The sequence below is a fragment of the Peromyscus eremicus genome, chromosome 5 (genome assembly GCF_949786415.1).
Source record: "Peromyscus eremicus chromosome 5, PerEre_H2_v1, whole genome shotgun sequence".
Taxonomy (NCBI): Eukaryota; Metazoa; Chordata; class Mammalia; order Rodentia; family Cricetidae; genus Peromyscus; species Peromyscus eremicus.
Window position 1 is genome coordinate 134,878,282 of NC_081420.1, and position 22,448 is coordinate 134,900,729.

General features: G+C 44.2%; 1 long non-coding RNA gene and 1 pseudogene across 1 annotated transcript in view; one reads left to right on the top strand and one right to left on the bottom strand.

Annotated features, from left to right (window-relative positions):
• Positions 1 to 2,149: 2,149 nt before the first annotated feature.
• Positions 2,150 to 22,448, bottom strand: part of LOC131912056 (uncharacterized) — a 47,093-nt gene continuing 26,794 nt past the window's right edge. The window contains exon 3 of the long non-coding RNA XR_009379506.1: positions 2,150 to 2,648. This is a non-coding gene — a long non-coding RNA (uncharacterized LOC131912056). The remainder of the gene's footprint in view (positions 2,649 to 22,448) is intronic.
• Positions 16,060 to 16,711, top strand: LOC131912054 (histone H2A.Z-like; annotated as a pseudogene).

Genomic DNA, 22,448 nt, shown 5'->3' on the forward strand with positions numbered 1-22,448 from the left:
TGTGTGAGTGAGTGAGTGTGCACTGATGTGTGAGTGTGCCTGTGCTATGGTATACACCTGGAGGTCAGAAGACCATCTCAGCTGTTGGTCCTTCCCTCCCACCTTTGAGTCAGGGTCTTTGGTTTGTTATCACTACACATGCCAACTTAGCAGGCCGGCTCCCAGGGATTCTTCCGTATCTCCCTCCTACTCACCACAAGAGTTATCGAAAAGCAGAGGTTGGCAACCCAAGGAAAGTAGGCTGCTATTGACAGAGAACTTTCTGACCCTCTAATTCTGTAATAAGCCTCTTCATAGATTGTAGCTAAAGTTTTCCTGCCTGGCCCATGGTCAGGACAAATCTCTCTCACCCGCTAGTCCCACAGTGGCTCAGACCCAACCAAGTAAACATATAGAGACTTATATTACTTATAAACTGTATGGCCGTGGCAGGCTTTTTGTTTATTGTTTCTATATTTTAAATTAATCTATTTTTTATTAGTCTATAACTTGCCATGTGGCTCGTGGCTTATCAGTACCTTATATCTTGTTTTTTATTACGGCGGCTGGCAGTGTCACTCTGTCTTAGCCTTTTATTTTTTAGAATTTTTTTTGTTTGTTTGTCTTGTCTATATTTTTTGTCTGGCTATTGGCTAATCAGTATTTTATTTATATAGAGTGATATCTATAGCACTTTTTCTTTTTCTTTTTTAAAAAGGAAGGTTTTAACTTTTATATAGTAAAATTACAGATAACAAAACAATTATCAAGCAAGAATTATAGTTATAATATTTAGTCTATTTGTATTTGGCAAAATTTAAGAAAATAGTTTGTCTATCTTATATTTGTGAGTTTAAGGTTTATATCTAACTTTTTTATCATAACTAAGGAAAATTATAACTATCTATCTTTAACTACATCAAAGACCTTAAAAGGATATAATATTACCTGAGAAATGGGAGACAGACACAAACAACTTTTGGGGGTCTTGTCAGTGTAGACAGAGACAGTTGGCAGCCTGGATAGTCATCTAAAGTTTTTTTGTAAAGTTGGGGCATCTGTCTTTAGCCCACAGGCCTAGAGTCTCTCAGTCACTTCTCTCTGTGTCCTGTAGAATGTCTGGCAGTTTTCTCTGTAAAGCAGGAACCTGAGGGACCATTTTGTCAAGCAAAATTTAGTGGTCACCTTTTTATGGGTTTTGTATGGCCACTCCCATCGTCCACATTCAATATGGTGTTGATTAAGCAGTCCAGGCAAGAACAGTTTCTTGTACAAATGGCTATTTTTGTCAAGGTGAAGATAAACTCCATATAGAGTGTTTTGATGCCCACCCTCCTCCCTGAAGTAAATCAGTGCTGTCAGGAGCAGACATGTCTCATTGCCTAGAAAGTCTAAATTTTAAAAACATTTTAAATGTCATATTTTGTAGGTCTTTGAAGTATCTGAAGATTACCTATCTATCTGAAATATATCTATGTATACCTAAAAAACTTAACTAACATGTTACAAGTTTGACTATCATAGAAGACTAATTATTAATCTATATTTATTAATTATCCATTAAAATTTAAATGAGTTACATAAACATAATTCCTTAGAAATATATACATAGTATAACAAAATTAACTTTAAATTTGTATCAATAAACTAAAATCTATACCAATGCAAAACATTTTAAACAAGTTGTTGCTCTTTAAAAGTAGGTTCAATAGTCTATCCTTTTATCTTATCATATCTATATTTATCATATATATGTTTATGAAATAACTATAAATCTCATTTTCTTTCTTGAAAAGAGAAACTCCCAGAATGGTCTTGAAGAGAAAATGAGCTTGATGACCATTAAGAATTCTAACATCCAGGGACTGGATACCTTCAATCCCAAAATTTGGGAGACAGAGGCAGGTAGACCTCTGTGAATGTGAGGCCAGCTTGGTCTACCTATAAAGTTCCAGGCCAGCCAGAGCTACATACCCTGTCTCAAAAGTAAATAAATAAATAAGTAAAATTCCAATCACCAAAAGGCTGGTGATGTAGCTCAGTCTGTGCTGGCCTAGCATTCACCCAGATGTGGATGAAGAATCTTCTGCTCTACCCTTAGGTAAATCATTTCTGAGGATGCTATCCATGGTTTTCATGAACATCCTCAGTCCTGAGAGAGTAAGGACAGGGGGCTCTAGACTTGATGATAGGCAAAGAGCCATCAGATTTCCTGGGAAAACCTAATACAAGTGAGATGAGTTGGTCACATGACCTTAGATTCTGCCCAGGAGGCCTTGCCATTTGTCTCACTGGAAGACTTCAAATTAGTCTTAAATTCTTCATGATTAGACTTTCTTCTTTTTACTTTGTTTCATTTGTTTGTTTGTTTTTGAGATAAGGTCTCTCTATGTAGTCCTTTCTGTCCTGGAACTCACTCTCTAGACCAGGCTGGCCTTGAACTCACAGAGATGCCTCTGCCATCAGAGTGATGTGCTTACAGGCCTGCCCATCATGCCCAGCTCTACTCAGATGTCTTTTAAACCATCCATCCAAGCTGATTCTTGAGTTCCTCTGTTTGCACTATGACCTGAACAGTGCTCCTTTTCTTTTGTTGCTTAGATGCATGCCACTTTCACTTCTCCACGGCATTTTCTTCTAAGAAATAGTCTCATTTTGCCCCAACAATTCTGTAAAAGAGAAAAGAAAACAAAAAAACTAAAGTTAGGGTAGTTTCCCACTCTACAGAGTCACTATCAGGATCTCAGAAAGAATGGATGTTTCAAGGTCATTGGGCGAGTAGGCAGGTGGTCTAGTTCCCTGGCTTGCTGCCCGAGGCACCTTGAACAGACTCCTTAAACTCTGATGTTATTCAGCCTCCCAGGGTTTCTTATATCACCTACCTGAGTTCTGGCCTCACTTGATCTTGTCAGAGCAATTTTAGTGTTTCATGGATAACACAAAGTCACAACCACAAAGTGGGCATTGCTCCAATATGACACTGATGGGACTTTAAAGATGGAATAATTGGCCGGTAGATAATGAGCCTGAAAGTGGGTAATAATACTGTGCACTAAAGGGGATAATAGTATTGATTTGCCGGCTCAGGCCTGTTGGGAGGATTAGCTCACCAGCAATTGTAGAGATCTTCACCATGAAGAAACATAAATGATAGCACATTTGAGATTTACCTCTGCCCCCTTTGGGATGACTCTTCTTGGAGTGGGTTAAATGGCCGTCTGGATGTCATGGCAACCAAGGTCAGCCTGATGGAGTCTTCGCTCCTGAATTCTATGTGAAGTTCTACATTTTTAACTCAATCATAAAGCAGACATGTCTTTCTTGAAAAAACAACAGTCCAGTGAGAGAGCATTTGGCGTTTAGGTTACTGTTAGGAATGAGGAGCACAGAGAAACTGCTGGATGCCTTCAAAGACTCCAGCTACATCCAGCGTTCTTATCTGTAACTCCAGAAAGCATGGACAAAAAAATCATCCTAGAACAACTAAAGATAGCCAATAGAAACTCAGCCTAGTGGGGGCTGCAGAGAGGCCACGCAGGAGGGACAGATTTTGTGGTTCTGACTTAGAGTTCCCTTCACTGCCATTGAAAAAAAGAAAAAGAAATCAGCTCCCCCTCACCCTCTCCCATAGGCAGCTCACAAGGAAAGGGTTTCCTGGGCTGTTGACACAATGTCTTTGTCGTAGTAGTACCATTCTCAGTGCTGTCTCACCAGTGTTCCGACATTTGTGTGAGCATCGTGTGCTCGCCAAGCAAGCCCTTCTGATTTCTGCCAATATTTGTGCTGAGCCACGCACTCCATCCCAAGTCACTCGTGAAAAATAAACAAATGAATGAAATGATTTATTCAGGGTCACGCAGCTTGAAAGTGACAGCAGCGAGGTTGTCCCAGAGCCTCTAACAGCAACCCCACAACTCTGTCTACTCTCGCATTCTGCCCCCCAGGCTGAAATCCAGTCACAAGCCCTGAAGTCCTTATTGCCTGTGTTTTATTTTCTCTGTGCTCTAACCAGCTAAGCTAAGCATGCACTTAGCCGTACAAACTGCTCAAGGAAGGCTGTTGTGGAGGCAGAGGGTCCTTCCGCTGGTTCCCAGGACAACACAGCCTTCCTGTGTCCTGAGAATACCTCTGGGGACACATACGAATCTTTTGACAGAACAGTGAAGTTCACCTTGGTATTCTAGATGTTTGCATTTCCCTCCCATCCCCTCAATCTCTTCCTCCTCAAGGCATTTGAAAGAGAAAGATTTAAAATTGCTTGGAAATTGAAGCAAGATTGCCTGGTTATTGATTCAAATTCTGCCAGATCTGACTCAGAGCTCTCTCCCTTGTTACTGCCACCAGCCCTGATGGCTAAAGAGGGATTTTGAGGATTTGGCTTGTAATCAAATGACCCAAGAATCCTTCCTGCTTCCCCACTCCAACACAGAGAAATTTAATATTTTCCAGTCCAGCTGAGCTCTCACAGCCAGGATGGTAATTGGGATTTCAATTGGTCCCCCTGCAGTCAAGAATTTTGCTTAACATAATATTTTAGTTTTTTGCTCTTGGATCTTAACAGAAAACAATAAACAACATTTGAACAGTCACAAGATAATGAGGTGGATTTATCCAGCTACGTGACAGATGAGCACAATGATAGGAGCCCTGGAATCACTGCTACTGGGGCTGTGATAGGGACTACGCTGTGGCAAAGAAATCCTACACTTTGTGTCATCTTCCCCATAGAAAAAAAACCCTGGGTCTGTTGCATCTTACAAGAGAAAGGGATATTAGGTAAACAATAAGATAATAGTAATAGCAGCCTGCTTGTGTGCTAAAGGGTTTGAGAAATAATCATACAGACCTGAATCTACCTATTTTCTAGGCTTCCTTTAACAAATTTTCTCTGCTTGGTTTCTATGGAAACTGGAGGCTGCATATGAGCTAGATATGCTCAGTAGTCTTTCCTAGCAGATGTGACCATTTCAGATTTCTCTAAGTGATGTCATATTTTAACCACTAAGATTAAAAGAAAAAAATATCCATGCACAATACTCTCTGAATCATTGATGAGGAAGGTCAGTGTTGACATTTGCTATCTACTAGACACTTGCTGTGTTCTGGAACAATATTAAACATTTCCATACCTTAGCTCAGTCCTCCTTGTGGATTTGTTATCTTTAATAATTATTCAGTTACCTTCAGGAAAATAGAAACCTCTTTATGTCTTTCCCATACAGAGCACTGAATACAGGGACACAGTTGTGTGTGTGTGACAGAAATACTGAGAGACCTGAAGCTGTGAGGCAGCTCAGAGAGCAGCAAATCAAGAAGATGCCCTCAATCCTGAGGCTAGACAGACAACGAGAGAAGATAAAGTCTGTAGTGCCCAAAAGCTGGGACCAACCAAAATCAACCACAACTGCCGTGAAGACATCACATAGGAACTGAGACCATGGAGGAGGGCTGTTTGGTAGGCACTGGTGGAGATTACAGCCAGAACACCACAAGAAGAAGAAGGAGGAGGAGGAGGAGGAGGAGGAGGAGGAGGAGGAGGAGGAGGAGGGTTGCCTGCCATCTCTCTTCCTCCTATCCAAGTCTTAACCAGGCCCAGTCCTACTGAGCTTATGAGATCAGCATGCTCAGGATGGTGTGGCCACAGATCTGGCCTTTCCTTTCTGTTGCCCTCCTACCTTCTGTCAAGACTTCCTATTGGCTAACCCTATATAAGGGTGGTGGTGTTTGTTTTTGCTCCTTTGGGGACCCACCACCTAGCTCCCAAATAAATCATACACAGAGGCTTATTCTTAGTTATAAATTCCCGGCCTTAGCTTGGCTTGTTTCTTACCAGCTTTCCTTAAATTATTCCAGCTATCATTTGCCTCTGGGCTTTTCCAGTTCTCTTACTTCTGTAAATCTTACTCTTACTCCATGGCTTGCTGTGTAGCTGGGTGGCTGGCCCCTGGAGCCCTCTTCCTTTTCTGGTTACTTCTCCTTCCTTTTTCCTCCCAGATTTCTCCTATATATTCTCTCTGCCTGCCAGCCCCACCTATCTTTTCTCTTGCCTTGACACTAGCCATTCAGTTTTTTATTAGACCATCAGGTATTTTAGACAGGCACAGTAACACAGCTTCACAGAGTTAAACAAATGCAACATAAACAAAAGTAACACACCTTAAAATAATATTCCCCAACATAAGGGGTCATGTGACAAGAGGTCCAGAGAAATAAACTCTCCCAAGAGAACAAAAAAACGCAGAGGTGGACTCACAGACAAACCAGCAGTTGACTCACAGAGTTATACACTGATTTCATAGATGAGAAACTGAGAGCACAAAAAATTAGCAAAGTAATGATGCAAGCATGCATGCCATTAGCCACCTTATGCTACCTCTCTGAGGGAGGCTATTTCTTCATGGCGTTCCTACATTATGTACCCTTCATATAAATAAGCCCAGTTAAACATCAGTGGGAAGAGACTGAAATCTGAAAGCTACCCATTTGTGGGGTTCTAGACATTTATGTGTAGTTACAATCAGAAATGATTCGTCCTGATGAATGCAATCATTAAAGGTATGAAAAGAACGACTGGGTTACTGGTAACATAGATTTGGGAGTTTGGAAGACACAGGGCTGAGGAGAACCTTACCTCCTATCTCATCTGCTGGAGAACTGGACTATAATTCTAATGAGTTAGATTGTTATAAGAGATGGTAGGAGGAAAAGCGTAAACATGGCCAGTTCCTATTTTCTCTTCTCAAGCTTGACCATCTGCTACTGCTAAGCTAGTAAGAGGAATCCATAAGGAAAAAGCTAAGATTTCTATGGACTTCATCCTTTCCCTGAACTGGGGTGGGGGAATTCATTGGACTGGGGACACCTTGTCAAAGCATGGAGAGAAATGTTCCATCTGATAGGTAGGCTTGACCTCTTTGAAGTCATTAATATTTTAAGACAGTATATAAAGATTTAGTATAAAGATATTTAGTTACTACCAATGGAGGGGAACATTTTCAGATAAATGGCTGCACTTTTCCCCTCTCAATCAATTCACATTGTATGTGGAGGAACTCCTATTCGGTAAGACCAGCCCTGTCTACATTAGAAGATGGATACACGAGTGTCTTAGTTAGGGTTTTCTGTTGCTGTGATGAAACACCATGACCAAAGTTGGGGAGGAAAGGGTTACACTTTCACACTGTAGTTCATCACTGAAGGAAGCCAGGACAAGAACTCAAACAGGGAAGGAACCTGGGAGCAGGAGCTGATGCAAAGGCCATGGAGGAGTGTGGCTTCCTGGCTTGCTCCTTTTCATTATAGGTCTGCATAAGCATGGCCACTAATAATCAAGCAACATATCCAATACCAAGCTATCTAGAAATCTTTTCTGACAAAGTTGTTAATTCAAAATGCTTTAATTTAGCCTCCAGCAGATTTTTTGAAGAAGGGCAAAAAGCAGCCACATTCTTTGCCAAAATATCTCAAGAATTGCCTCTAGGCCACATAACTAATAGTCTTCTCTGAGACCTCCTGAGCCAGGTCCCCACAGTTCAAATCACCTTCAGCACCACTGTCTTCCATGCTCCTACTAGTATGTTTCATTAAGCTCCACTTAAAGCATTCAACTGCTTTCCTAATCCAAAACCCCAAAGTCCACATTCTTCCTAACAAAAGCATCAGGCCTATCAAAGCAATACCCTAGTCTCTGGTACCAACTTCTGACATTGTTAGAGTTTCTATTGCTTGAAGAGACACCATAACCATGGCAAGTCTTAGAAATGAAAATATTTAATTGGTGATGGCTTACAGTTCAGAGGTTTAATTCATTATCATCATGGCAGGAAGCATGGCAGCATGCAGACAGACATGGTACTGGAGAAGTAGCTGAGAGGTCTACATCTTTTTGATTTTATAACATAATTCTTTATTGATTTTCTTGGAATTTCACTTCATGTACCCCAATCCTGCACATTTTCCAGTCCCTTCATATCTGGGCTTCACCCCTCAGCATCCCACCAAAAGAACTGCCCCCCCCCCCGAAATTAATTAAAAACAATACAAACAAAAAACACCTCGCTTCTCCATCTTTCCCACCTCTCCAATACCTTTTCATTTGTCCTAGTGGCATTGGAAGCTGAGGTGTGGCACACAATATACCCTTTTGTCCAGTCAGCCCCACCCACAAATGCTCATTGCAATGAGTCATTGGTCTGGTTTAAGGCCTCTAGCCTCTGACACATCTTCATCACTGGACCCTCACCAAAATCCCTCTTGGATATGCTGCTGTTGCTCTGAGTCATGGAGATCTTGTGGCTATCACATGCTCTAGCAGGTCATAGATGTTAGGGTGGACCAATCCAAGGTTCAGGATGGGGGCCTGGGTGGTAGCTAAGCTGGTCAGTCCAGGCCACTGGGACCTCCCTCCTCAGGTGAGAGGCAGAGCCAGCTCTCCCATGCCATTGAGGCCAGATCTCCCATGCCCATGATGAGGGGTTGGGCCATCACTTCCTAGTGCAGGGGCCAGCTCTCCCATAAGGGGTGGGGATAGCTCTCCTGATGTAGTGTCGAGCAAGAGACAGGGCCAGTGAAGGGTGGGGCCAGCTCAGCACAGCCCTTAGATTTCAACATGCATGGTTCCTATGGCCCCCTGTGGTAACACGGACCATGAACATCAACACAGACCCCATCTGCAGCAGGATCACTGCAGCAGCCCTGGCCCAGATGACACCATGGCCCTGGGTGGCAGTGCAGGCCACTCAGATCAGCCTGGCCCTGGGGGTAGCATAGCCCTGGGACACCAACATGGTCTAGGTTTCAGCCTAAACCCCAGCATCTGTGCAGCCTTTGGTAGCAAAATGGGCCACAGACATCAACACAGACTCCCTTCTGTGGTAGGACCATGGCCATGATCCTGCAGCCCAAGCACAGATGTTACCACAGCCCCAGGTGGCAGAGCAGATCACTCAAATAGGCATGACCCCAGTGGCAGTGTGATCCTCAGACAGCAACATGGCCGCCCCAGGTTGGTATCAGGAGCCACAGGCACCATCAAAGATCCTGGCTGCACTAGAGCCACAGACCCAGACATGACCCTCAGCTGCAGCCTGGTCCCAGATGTCACCATGATACCTTGTGGCAGCACAGGCCAATCAGATCTGTATGGCTCCAGCTGCAGCATCACCCTCAGATGCCAACATGGCCTCAAGTGGTGGCACAGACCCTGGGTATTTACATGGCCTTTGGTGGTAATAGGAGTCATGGATAACAACAATGACCCTGGCTGCAGTAGGGCCATAGACCCAGAAATGGTCCTATGCTGAAGCCCAGGCCTGGATGTCATAATGGCGCTGGGTGGCAGCACAAGCAAATCAGATCAGCATGGCCCTGGCGGGCAGCATGGCTCTTAGACACCAACATGGACTCAGGTGTTTGACCAGCCCCCAGGCACCTGCATGGCTTTCAGTGGTTACTGAAGCCATGGACATCAACACAGACCCTGGCTGCTATAGGGCCACGGAGAGTTCTGCATCTTGATCTGCAGGCAGCAGGCAGAAAGAAACCCTTGGCCTGGCTTGAGCACTTGAAACCTCAAAGCCCAGCTCCAATGACACACTTCCTCCAACAAGGCCACACCTCCTAATAGTGCCACTTTCCATAAGTCTATGGGGGCCATTTTCATTCAAACCACCATAAAGATGCTCTGTCTTCCAAAGTTAATAATCCATGAAGGGGACTTTCATCCCACTGGAACCCAAAAACTAATCAGAAAAAAATGGGGTTTACTTTTCTCCTTGAAGGTATGGGGCAGTTTGGACTAGCAACCTAACTTTGATCCGAGAAAGCCAGCAACCTCTGGGAACTGAGGTAGGCAGCGTGCAGTCCTCCTCGTTACCCCTTCACCTACAGTGTTTGCCAGAACTACCGGGACTGGAAGCAGCTTTAGTAAAATGGGAATGGATATTTAAGGATGAAGGAGTCTCAAGACACGCTCTCACCATTGATGCAAAACACATTTTAGGACCAGACTATCTGTAGGTCTTTCCAGATGATTGACTAATGAGAGAGAAACGCCACAGCCTCTGCCTTCCCCAAGCTTCCTCTAGGGGTAGGTCCAGCTGTGTAGAGCCTGATCTGGATGAAGTACCAGGAGAGCTATGAGTGCCAACTTAAGAATGAAAGTTCTTACTCATTCAGAAAGAGAAAAGAGACCATGGTGCAACTTTTCAAAGCTGACAAATGCCACACTTTATAAAACCTAGAGGGTAACACTCTTGCTAATGACCTGCCTGATGTCCCTTCATAACGCATTTTACTCTGTTTTTATACTTCCAACCATTCCTTCATATGGCAATAATTTTGTGGGGTTTTTTTTTCTATTAATAAACAGAAAAACAAAAAAACACAAAGCCAGCCCAGCCCCTTTATCTAGCCTAGCTAGCCAAATTCACTTTCTTATTTTTGACACAGTTCAGAAAAAAATTACAACTTGTTATTTATAGTGAGTTATCCATTTTTAGGGCTGTGGTCAAATATGGAAAATTCTCTCAGGAGACCCTTTAAAATGTGAGCTAAGAGAGTTCAGAGTACCTCGGATCTTCTTATGATGTGGTTAATCTTCGGTTCATTCTGAGAAAACAGTGCTCATCACTTGCTGATGTCCTTGCTTCTTTGCACTGGATGACTTAGCCCAGAGGACAGTGGGAATTTCCCTAGATGCCACAAGTATATCCACTAAACCCAAACTAATGCATCTTTCACTTCTGCTTAGGAGTACAGTGAATACGCGATGGCCACTACAAAGCCACATAATAGAAATGTACATTGAAAAGAGGAAAGTTGACATGAAAAGAGACAGTGGACCTCTGACTTGAGTGAAAATATTTATCTTTGGCAATGTTCACAAAACACAAGATCATGTAAATACACTGCTGGAGGATTATGCAAGTGAGGGAGCCTGAAGCTTAAATCTAAACTTTCTTAGTTTTGTGATTCATTAGCCTCTGAATTCATTATTGTCATAATTGCTGTTGTTGTTGTTGTTGTTGTTGTTATTATTATTTCCTGGTAACTTCAGGGTGTACACAGAACTCGGGACACAATAGACTGTCGGTTGTTTCTCACCATCTTGATCACTACTTCCTGCTCAGAAGGCTTCCTGGAGGAAGTGGGCTTTGGGCTGGGTTTTGGAGACTATTCTTTTACTTTAAACACATAACTATGTGTAGTTTTTTTTATTGGCAAGGGTATATAGCTACAGGTTTTCAGGACATAGAAATCAAGGTGAGGCAGAAGATATTTGATAAATTCATATTTGCTACTATGTTCAGACTACAAGGAACAGATTTCGATGACTTAGATTATGGTCAAACCAATTTCGTTACTGAAAGTCTAAGAGTGGCAGAGAGATTTTTCTGGTTTTATTCTGGTTTATGGTTTGTTTGTTTGTTTAAAAACAATAAGAAAGAACTACAAACCTATTTATATAGGGGATTTTAGTTTCTGACCATGTTGGTAAAGTGATCTCTCTACCTATATCAAATTATCCTAAAGAAGAAAGCTTTCTAAGTAGATAGACAACATGAAAGTCAAAGTCTTTCTTCCCCAGGCTAAGGAAAACTAGAGCTCTCTTTCTTCCCTCGTGAGAAGCTGGCTAATCTTAACCCACTGAATTGATACAAAGAAGTAGTACCATGGAGGGAAAGTCTAGATTTTCCTATGACAAATTCTAATGGAAGGAAGATCTGGGACAGAGGACAGGTTCCTGCTGCAGGTAGCACACAAGCCCCCCGAAGGCAAACATGCTGCCAAGGCACCCCCATAAGCCAGCACTGGTCCCCCACCCTCACCTAGCCCCAAGCAGACACATCCACAAAGATGCCACCAGTCTTGCTGTGGAAGAAACACATGACCTTGATTGAATTCTGTCCATGATGACACTCGCGAGTCTGTGAGGTTCCCATGTCCGTAAGCCTCCCTGTCTTCCCAGGTCTAAAACTACTGTGTAATCCAGTGTCTCAGGCTGAGGATGGGAAAATCCATGTACCATGAAGACAGCTGTTGAAAATCCTTCCTCCACCCTCAGCACTGTAGCTGAGAGTAGGTGACAAGATGGCCTGGCTGGATAGCAGCAGGGCATGAAAACCAGGCTTCTCAGAGCCTCCCCACCACACTCCACAAGTCAAACCTTCTGCTGGTATCAGGCTTCCCTGCAAGAGAAAACACACCTAGCATCAAATCTGCATGCTTTTCTTCCACTCCATTGGCAGAAGCTCACCTCTTACCCATTTGCAACACCTGTAGGGGTTTCCAGACCTCACCAGAATGGCCGTTTCTTCTCCCTGACTTTCCATTTGTTTTTAAGAAATGAATTACTTTTTACAGTGACCCATAGTCAGTCATGTCCTTGTCCACTCTGCTGGTTTCTGTTTCCATCAAATTTGTGCTCTGTTAAACACTTAGTGGATACAATAATTAATGTTCATGTCAGTTGACCAGACTTGAAATCACATGGGAGACACACCTCTGGCCGTGCCATTGAAAGAATCTCCAGAGAGTTGCAACAGTAGAGGGAAGATCCACCTTGAATTTGAGAGGCACCATCCCACGAGCTGAGGTCCTGGACTGATAAAAAGTGGAAAGGCGGAAGCCAGCCAAGCCTCAGAGTTCATCCTGTTCTGCTTCTTGACAAAGGACACACGAGACTAGCCGTGTCAAACTCCTGCTACCATTCCTTCCCCGCCATGATGGACTACACCTTCAAACTTGGAGCCAAAGTAAACCCATCTTTCCAGTTCACACATTCTGTCAGCTGTTGGGCCACAACAATGAGGAACGTGATTAATACGATGGATGAATGAACAAATGGCACTTTGGGATCTGGAAAGGAAGTCCAGGCACAGCTCTACAGAAAGAGTGCATAGGGAGGCTCTGGGGAGCTTGGAGGGGGATCTCCGGATGCAGGATTTCCTGAGCAGTGGAGGCCTTAATAAGACCGGGGTGGGGTGGGGAGCACATGCTGACATCTGACAATGCCTAGGTACTCCCGATGAGTAGCCAGGACCCTGGATCACAAGGAAGTGACAACTTCATTTAAGAAAGAGGAATTGCTTGTTGGCTTTATTGGGTGCAAAAGACACTAAACTGACTCACATAATGAAGGAAGAAATTCCAGAAACCAAACCTCAGAATGGGAAATGAAACCCAATAAGGAACCAGAACCAGAAATCCTTCTTCTCTTCCATATTTGTTCTCCTCTCCCTAGTTCCCCAGAGATAAGTATGTCCATTCTCTCTCTTTCTCTCTCTCCCCCCCCCTCTCTCTCTCTCTCTCTCTCTCTCCTCTCTCCACCTCATTTTCACTGTATCTATTTTAATATCATTCTATTTTACATCAGAGAATTTTTCTCCATATACCAGAGAAAATAGCTCCTAGCAACTCTAGACAAATGCTTAATGTCTCAGAACTAAGAAAAACTAGCTTTCTACCTCCAACTGAGAGACTCCACAAGAAGCACCCAATTAAGCCTTGATTCTGTGCACCTCCCTTTGGAGAATTGTTGGGCCCAGGGATGTCACACCAGTCTTGGCCCAACTGTGTGAAAAAGGAAGCCAGACATCATTACTGACAGGTCTGCCAAGGCAATGTGGATGTTTGAAACAAGACCTTCGGCAGCTGCCACCTCAGCAAAGACAAGGGCAATGGGAAAGAGGTTGCTGGTGGGATCTTGGAAATAACCACAGGTACTACACCAGCCTGCAACCGTGGCAAAGAGAAGTCCTCTGAAAGTCTCTGGGCTTCTGTCTCCTAGGTCTGGCCTGTCTCAAATGACTTGTGTTCAACAGCTCCTCTAAATCTTTACTTCTGGCCTGAGAGTTGAGCCTCAGTTGAGCCCCACTTCCTATGAGTGTTGGCTGTCGGCTCCTGAGACCCTGAGCATCCCTAGGACGGATGGAAGTTCCCTCTTCCCTGGCCTATCGGGCTCACTTGATCGAGTCCGAGGACTTGATTTTGATTCTTGCCTCAGTGTCTGATTTATAAAATGATGTACTAATAATCACTGTTCCCCTTCTTAGAGGTCATTGTGAGAATCACAGATAAGAATGTGTGAAATGGCACAATGCAAACTGTAAAGTGCCAGGCAAACCAAATTTTTTGTTTTGAAGTTGTTTACCCATCTTCCCTTCGAGGCTCTCACTAAATTTGTTTTCACCAGCCTCTTCTGTCTGATTAAAAATAAAGTTGTGCTTTCTACTTATTTGCCAACCTAATTGTTGTCTTTCTAAAACTGATATGCATATATAGTTTTCAAAGTTACAAAGTTGAACAAATATATGATTAAACCTAGTCTCCTAGTCACCATGAAGATGTGAGATATTTCATTTGATTACGTGCTAATTCGAGCTTCTTATACATTATTGTTGTACACCGCTATTCCACAGTCACAGGAGACTGCTTCTAGATCTGACGTGTCCCCTTAAAACCTCACATTACTGTATCACTGTGTTGTCGATTATTGCAATGAATTTGGCTCCCATGCACTTAGTATATGTTAAAACATCACTGTTTTTATCCCTCTCATCTCCTCCCTTCCACTTTTCAATAAATCTAAATCTGTTCTAAAAAGAAGAAAACCTATTGATGTTGAAAAGGACTTTTTTTTTTTTTGGATTTTCGAGACAAGGGTTTCTCTGTGTAGCTTTGCGCCTTTCCTGGCACTCACTTGGTAGCCCAGGCTGGCCTCGAACTCACAGAGATCCTCCTGCCTCTGCCTCCCGAGTGCTGGGATTAAAGGCGTGCGCCACCACCGCCCAGCTAGGAATTTTTTTAAACAACAACAACAAAAAAAAAAACCTGAAGAGGGATCCAAAGGCTTTACCAGATTGTCAGAGGGTCTGCAACACCTCCAAAGAGATGCAAAGTTTTGCTTTCCACTGGACTTTTTAGATATGTACACACAGAGTCTCACTTTGCAGTCCCGGCTTGCTTTGAACTCTTCACCTTCCTGCCCCAGGCTCCTAAGTGCTGGGGTTGCAGGTGCACCCCACCGCACCTGGCTTGTATTCTTGTTTTGTTCTACTTCCTGCGTAACTCCTGGGGCTGAGCTTCTGACCTGTCTGATGACTGTTTTCTTTCTGCTGTGGTCCCTGTCACTGATGTTTGGCTCTGTTAGGCTTGTAGGTGCAGGGTGTGGTTATGCCTGCTGATGTTAGGCCATCTCTTCACATGGGAAGCAGTGTTATGATGCTACTGTGAGCCCTGAGTCCATGTGTAGGGCTTCCTGGCGATTGACATGATGTGAGGTGCAGTTACTGAGCAGGGACTAGCCATTTCATGCTGAAATCTGTGGGTCTTTCCTCTTGGGATGTCCTGTTTCCAGGAAGGAGTCACTAGTCTCCTGCTGTGATGGTTCATCTGGAGTGTCAAGTTGACAAAATTGAAACACACCTAAGAGATTCATAAGGAACATTCAGAGGTGTGCCTATTAGGGTGTTTCCAGGGACAATTGCCATGCAGGACAGCAACTGAGGGAAGACCACATGCCCTGAATGTGAATAACAGTAGGGGAAGCAATAGGCTAGGGGAAGGTGAAGATGGAACAAAGCAAAAGGAGGAATCCTACTAATGTAAGCATGTCGTCTACCACAAGCTGAACTGCTTTGCTCTACCAGATGTTCACTGCCACCAGGCTCTACCTAACCACTGGCCTGTGATAGTTTAAATAGATATGGCCCCCAAAGACCCATGTGTTTGAATGCTTGGCCCATAGGGAGTGATACTATTAGGAGGTGTGGCCTTGTTGAAGTAGGTGTGGCCTTGTTGGAGGAAGTGTGTCACTGTGGAGGCAGGCATTGAGATCTTATATGCTCAAGCTTCACCCAGTGTGGCACACAGTCTCCTTCTGTTGCCTGTAGGACTCTCAGCTCCTTCTCCAGCACCATGACTGCCAGCATGCTGTCATGCTTCTCACCATGAAGATAATGGACTAACTTTCTGAACTGTAAGCGAGCCCCAATTAAATGTTTTCCCTTATAAGAGTTGCCATGGGGGCGCAGTTTGAATCATGGTACGACGGAGGAGTGGGCGCTGGGATCTCGCTGTGCGTCCGCCTGGCCTTGTCTTTTCCTCTCTTGTCCGATCTGCAGCACAGTACGAGATGGCTGGGGGTAAGGCTGGAAAGGACTCCGGAAAGGCCAAGACAAAGGCGGTTTCCCACTCTCAGCGAGCCGGCTTGCAGTTCCCTGTGAGCCGTATTCATTGACACCTGAAATTTAGGACAACCAGCCACGGACGTGTGGGCACGACCTACGCTGTGTACAGAGCAGCCATTCTGGAATACCTCACCACAGTGGTACTAGAGTTGGCAGGAAATGCATCAAAAGACTTGAAGGTAAAACATATTACCCCTCGTCACTTGCAACTTGCTATTCGTGGAGATGAAGAATTGGACTCTCTGATCAAGGCTACAATTGCTGGAGGTGGTGTCATCCCACATATCCACAAGTCTCTGACTGGGAAGAAAGGGCAACAGAAGACTGTCTAAGGATGCCTGGATTCCTTATTATCTCAGGACTCTAAATATTCTTAACAGCTGTCCAGTGTCGGTGATTCCAGTGGACTGTATCTCTGTGAAAAACACAATTTTGCCTTTTTGTAATTCTATTTGAGCAAGTTGGAGGCTTAATTAACCTTACAACCAACCAAATTTCTGCATTCGAGTCTTAACCATATTTAAGTGTTACCGTGGCTTCAAAGAAGCTATTGATTCTGAAGTAGTGGGGTTTGAGTGAGTTGACCGTTTTTAAAAAAACTGCTGTTTGGATTTTAATTGTGATGCAGAAGTTATAGTAACAAACATTTGGTTTTGTACAGACATTATTTCCACTCTGGTGGATAAGCTCAATAAAGGTCATATCCCAAAACTAAAAAAAAAAAAAAAAGAGTTGCCATGGTCATGGTGTCTCTTCACAGCAACAGAACACTAAGACAAGGTCCCAACCAATGGAGCCAGTCTATCCCTGACTCGAAGCTCTGAAGGCTTGAGCCAAAATGAAGCCTTCCACCAGTTAAGTTGTTTTCCACCAGGTATTTGTCACAGTAACAGAAGCCTGACTAGTGAGGAGTGAGGACTTGGGCATCAGATCACAGAAAACACTCAGCAGGAGAGTCTTAGACCAGAACCTTTCAGCACAGGACCGTTCTCCTTGGCTCCCACTACCCCCTCAACTCAGAGTTCTTTCTGGTTCAGTTACGCAGGAATGGATTGTGTGTTGGAAAAGAATAGGAGCAGAATAGCCACTGGCTGTTTAGACTTGGAGCAGAGATCTCCTGAGAAGGGATCGTCCACCATCCACTGATATTCTGTCCAACTCGTGCAGGTTTGTGCATGAACAGCTCATCATCATCTCCAGGCAAGCCAGGAGCATGCCAGCCTGCCCATTAGCTCAGCTAGCAATACATTCGGGGGACAGACCAAGCTCTTAGTAAGTACATCAGCCTGTGTCTTGTTTCCGCCATAGCCTATACAAAGCCTCTGTCGGGGAAGTTCAATGGCTTTTCCTCTCTTGAGAGCCCCTCCCACCCCTGGGAGTTTCACTGTCCCTTAATTTCTCACTTTCATTATTATCTCTTAATAAAATCTGCTTCTACTTTGCTTACTCCCATGAGTTCCACATTGGTGAGAGACAATATGCCCGGGAGCTACTGTCTCAGGTTCATCTTTGATAACCAGGAGTGTCTGTCACCCTAGGTCTTTGGGTCAAGCAAAACTGAGCCTACAAAAATCCATCACATTCAAAAAGTCTTCATCACTACCAGCTCCCAACTCTGAGAGCTGCTGAGTGCCCGGGCTTTCCCAGGGTTCTGGGGTGCAGTTGACTCGTTTCTCATTAGCTCCCCTTCTCCATTTCATGTTCCAAAGACTTCTTGTCCTTCTTGTCTGACATCATTTTATCTCCCTTCCTTGTCCCTGTGGATTTACACTTTTTTTTCCCTGTCATTTAGTGGCACTTGCTGAAGGAGGAAACTAAAGGGCATATACAACTGGTGACATTCCCCATGTGGTCTGTTTTAGCAGAGCATTCTTACTTTATCCCTGATAAAAATTTAAAAAAGCGAATTGTCTTTATATTGAAACTCGTTGGGACCATTATATCCAATATGGCATAAATCTCACATGCTTTGATGGGAAGTAAGCTACAAATGAAGTGATAAAGGACAGAGAAAGCCAGTGTTGGCTCTCCAGGGGAGGTTAGAAATGTCTGCTGCCCCCATAGCAGACTGCCAGGGATGAGGGAAGAGATGTGACCCCCACACACTCCAAGGCGTTCCCCTTCATACCCCACCCCCCACGGCAGAAGCCATCACCCGGCACATCATCCTGACACAGGCTTGCTTCCTTCTTTGCCTATGCTGGGTTTGTGGTAGTTATTGGATGACAATGGTGCACTAGCACATCCGAGCAGCTGCCCCGTCCCCCGCCCCCGTTGTCTGTGCTCAAGCAGACTCCAGAGTGTGGTCGGCTTCCACCAACTCTACCGTCCCATGGAAAATTGAAAGGCACAGAAATGGGGTTTTGATGAAGAGATCAAATTAAATTGAGAAGGACAGAGAACAATCTGACAACCTCCCTTGTTAAAAAAAGAATGCAAAGAGCAGGAAGAAATACGAGAGCTGGGTAAATGTACACATTTCCTGAAAGCGAGAAAGAAAAACCTGTGTTTCCACAGCACTTTTCCTCCAGGGGATGACACCTCTTCAATGTTTTTCCACGAAGAAAGCAAAGGCACAAGACACAAGCACGCTTGCCTGAGCAGCAGGCCCATAGCAGCCGAGCCGATATTTAAAAACATGAAGATGTGGATCTCTAGATGGACAGAGTTGAGAACATCAAAGGCTGCAGCTAGGAGCGATGGGGGATTTCTTCCAAAGCCCTGGGATGGACGGGTCTCACTGCTGGGTTTTTAAGCAGCTTCCTACCGCTGGTCCCAAAATCTGCTCCTGCAGCCATGCTCAATATCCACCTGATACTAGTTTAAGAAATGAAAGCCGGACCAAGCAGAAGAAATGAGACTGGGCCCAGACAGTTTCTGTTATAAGCAAACGCTTTCTAGTAGAGGATGTAACTTAGGCCCTTATATGTGCTACACAGAAACTCTACTTCTGAGCTGTATAGTCCTGACTCTATTTTTACTTTACTTTTATTCTATTTTGTTTTATTTTTAGACAGGGTCTTGCTAATTCCCAGGCTGCTCTGATCATACTCACTAGCCCAGGCAGTCCTTGAGTGTGTGATCCTCTGGGCTCAGGCTCTGGAATGATTGGGGTGACAAATCTGCACCATGACACTGACTTAGAGGTTTTTCTATAATAGGTATTATAGCGGTAGGGATCATGTCTTAGAGAGGAGGAACTTTTGTAAATAATATTGTACTTGATTGAGGGGGTCTTTTATGTAAAATATTCAAATGGCCCAGCATCTAAAATTGAGAAAGAAAATTCCCTGACCACAGCATTCTACTCCTCTGATGACAAGGTGCAAGGCTACCAACTGTAACCTGAGCTGCAGGCCTGCCTTCCACAGACAGAGCAAAACCAGGACAACTGGCCATACCACCTCAGAGAACTCAGTTGATTGTGGTGTGTCTAGCCAACTCTTCTGGAATGAAACATTTCTTCCTGTCCGGAGGGAAGAGGTTTTCTAGGCTCAGGAAACCAGAGGAACTCAATAGGTAGGAGAAACTCAGAAAGGGTAGGGTTAACAAGGGCCCTCCCTGAGGTCACAAATGCAGCATACAATTGCCTGGAAACAGACTTCAAAGGAGAGCTGCCAGCAGGTTGTTGGGGAACTCCAGGGATGCTGTTTTCACTCACTGGTGCTGCAGTGGGATTTGGGATAATACAGCTGTCTTTTGAGTCGCCATGTTCTTGTAAGTAACCCAGTAAACCCACTGGTTCACCAAACTGAACTTGGGTAGAATCACTTCTTTAGTCATTTATCATCCTGTCTGGGGTGAGGGAACAGTTGTTCACATCTCCTGCAGGAAAAGCCACACAGCACAGCTGCCTCAAGACCCTTCTAAGACTGCCTGACCCTCCAACAGAGGAAAATCCACAAATCTGCCAATATATTGGAGGTCAACAAGGACTGGGAACAGGACAGCGGACACACTAAAAATCTGCAGGAGTAAAGTCTCTCATTTGCAGTATCAATCTTAGGCTAAATGACTGGTATTTCTCTACCCAAGAAACTTGCTTCAAATACAAATTATATGCTCACTAGTGTGGACACAAGACAAAAAAAAAAAAGTAGAAACAAATGATGGCTATCGTGTTTCTCTTTTCTATATTTAGGCTTAATTTATTAAATCTCTACCCAAAACAGACTCTCTCCCAGGCCCAGGAATGCCATATAAGGACACGCAGGTTGTGCAATGAAGAAGTCTTAAGATACCTTCACACTGTAGGATGGGAACACAAAAGAAATCGTCCAGTGCCACTTATTCCCTAATGTTTTTCTCTTAAAGCACTCTCTAAAACATTGACAACCAACAAACAGGCCTCTGATCAACCATCATTCTATTGCTAGAAGCTGGGAGGCGGGGATGCGGATGCTGCAGGGTCTCATCAACTTGCTGTCTCACAGGTGAGGCTTTCTCTCACGAGTGCAAGGCCACGCTGGCTTCTCCCACCTGGCTGACTCCATGATGCAATTTCTGTAAGAGTCCAGCAGGCCATGCCTGTTTCTGAAGCCCCAAGAGGATCCTGAGATCTCCGAATTCCACCCTACTCCTTCCATCATATCAGGGCAGGCACCATTCCTGGCTCCAGACAGAGCACACAGACTCACTTCCCACAGCTAGCATTTGGCCAAACAGTGTTAGCAAAGCCAAAGGAAATCCATCTTTGGAGGAGCACACTCCTTCTGCACCTGATAACAGATACCATGAGGCCCCCTAGTTCTTTCTGTGGAGGCACCGAGGGGCTCTGGGAACACCGAGTCCTCACAAACCCAGCACGCTTCATGCAGACGTGACCAGAAAAGTAAACATCCACACCAACAGCACATCCCAGTCATGCCTTGGAACACTTCAAAGAGTCTTTCCAAACCCAGCCCCCCCCTCTTCTCCTCAGCTGTAATCAGTCTCCAGCAATGCTACCTGTGGGATGAAGAGTTCTTGCCTCCATCTTTGGTTTTTTGAAGATAAAAGCAGTTTGAAATGAGCAGTCAAAATTACCTAAATATCCATTTAGGCTGCTCTGCTGGAAGCTAAAATCTCTTTGTTTTTCTTCTTGATTTTTCTATGTATAAGTAGTGTTATATATAGTTGCCTTTCCTGATTAACAGTAACGGTGAAACTTCCCTGAAAAACAAGTGAGAATGAGGATGAGGATGATGAGGACATAATGATGATGATAATAGTGAGGCTTTGCTCCATTTTGACTGGTCTTATTCAGTGTCAGTTTACCTCTATTGGACAGCTAATGGCCCTGGACCCAGCTTGACCTTTGTCATAATAATAGTAACAGCTTCTTTGAGCGTGTAATACACCATTCTAAGCAGCTTCCGATATTATTTTAGTTAATCTTCCTGAAACCTCTCTGAGGTGTAGGCACCATTAATATCCCCCACTTTATACTGAAGGGGTATAATCACTTGAGCCAGGTCATACTGTAAGAACTGAGACCCTATGCCGTCCAGCCCCAGAGCACACAGTTCCAGTATCCTATGACACCATAAGACCTTAACAAGCCATACATAGTTCAGTTAAGGTGTAGATGAAGTCATACACTGCCCTTCAAAGTCTATCAAAGATAGCTCCTCAGAGATATAGGGTGTCTTAGTCCATTTTGGTTGCTATAATAGCACTCAGCAACAGAAATGTGTTGCTCACCACGCTGGGGTTTGGGAATCCCAAGATCACATTTATAGATGGTGCCTTCTCATTGAGCCTCACATGGCAGAAGGGACAAGGAAGCTCTTGGACTTCTTTGATAAGGGCATGCATTTGATCCATGAGGGCTTTGCCTTTGTGACTTAACTGCCTCCCAGTGGCTCTACCTCCAAATATTGTCATATAGGGTATTAGGATGTAACACAGAAACTTGGGGAGGTCACTGACATCCAATCTATAACATAGAGTCTTTGGATAGAGTGTCAGGGGTGACACTAGCTTCTCCATGGTGGCACTCTGCTGCCACAACGCCACCCTCTGTGCATTTTCAAAAGGTTATCAAATAAAGTGTCTCCCTGGGCTACCCGAGGTGTCCCCACATGTGCTGTGCCCCCCACAGCACCACCCCCACCTACTGCTCTTTGAAACTGGGTTGGCATAGTTAACACCAGGCAGCCATGAGAGCTTTGACAATCCATTACCTCTCTTCTCTCCATCCCACAATCCTCACACTCTCAACCATTCCACATGTCCCTATGCTAATTGCCCTTTCCGAAGCTAACATTTCCAAATGGCAAGATAAGTTCAGAGTCATTT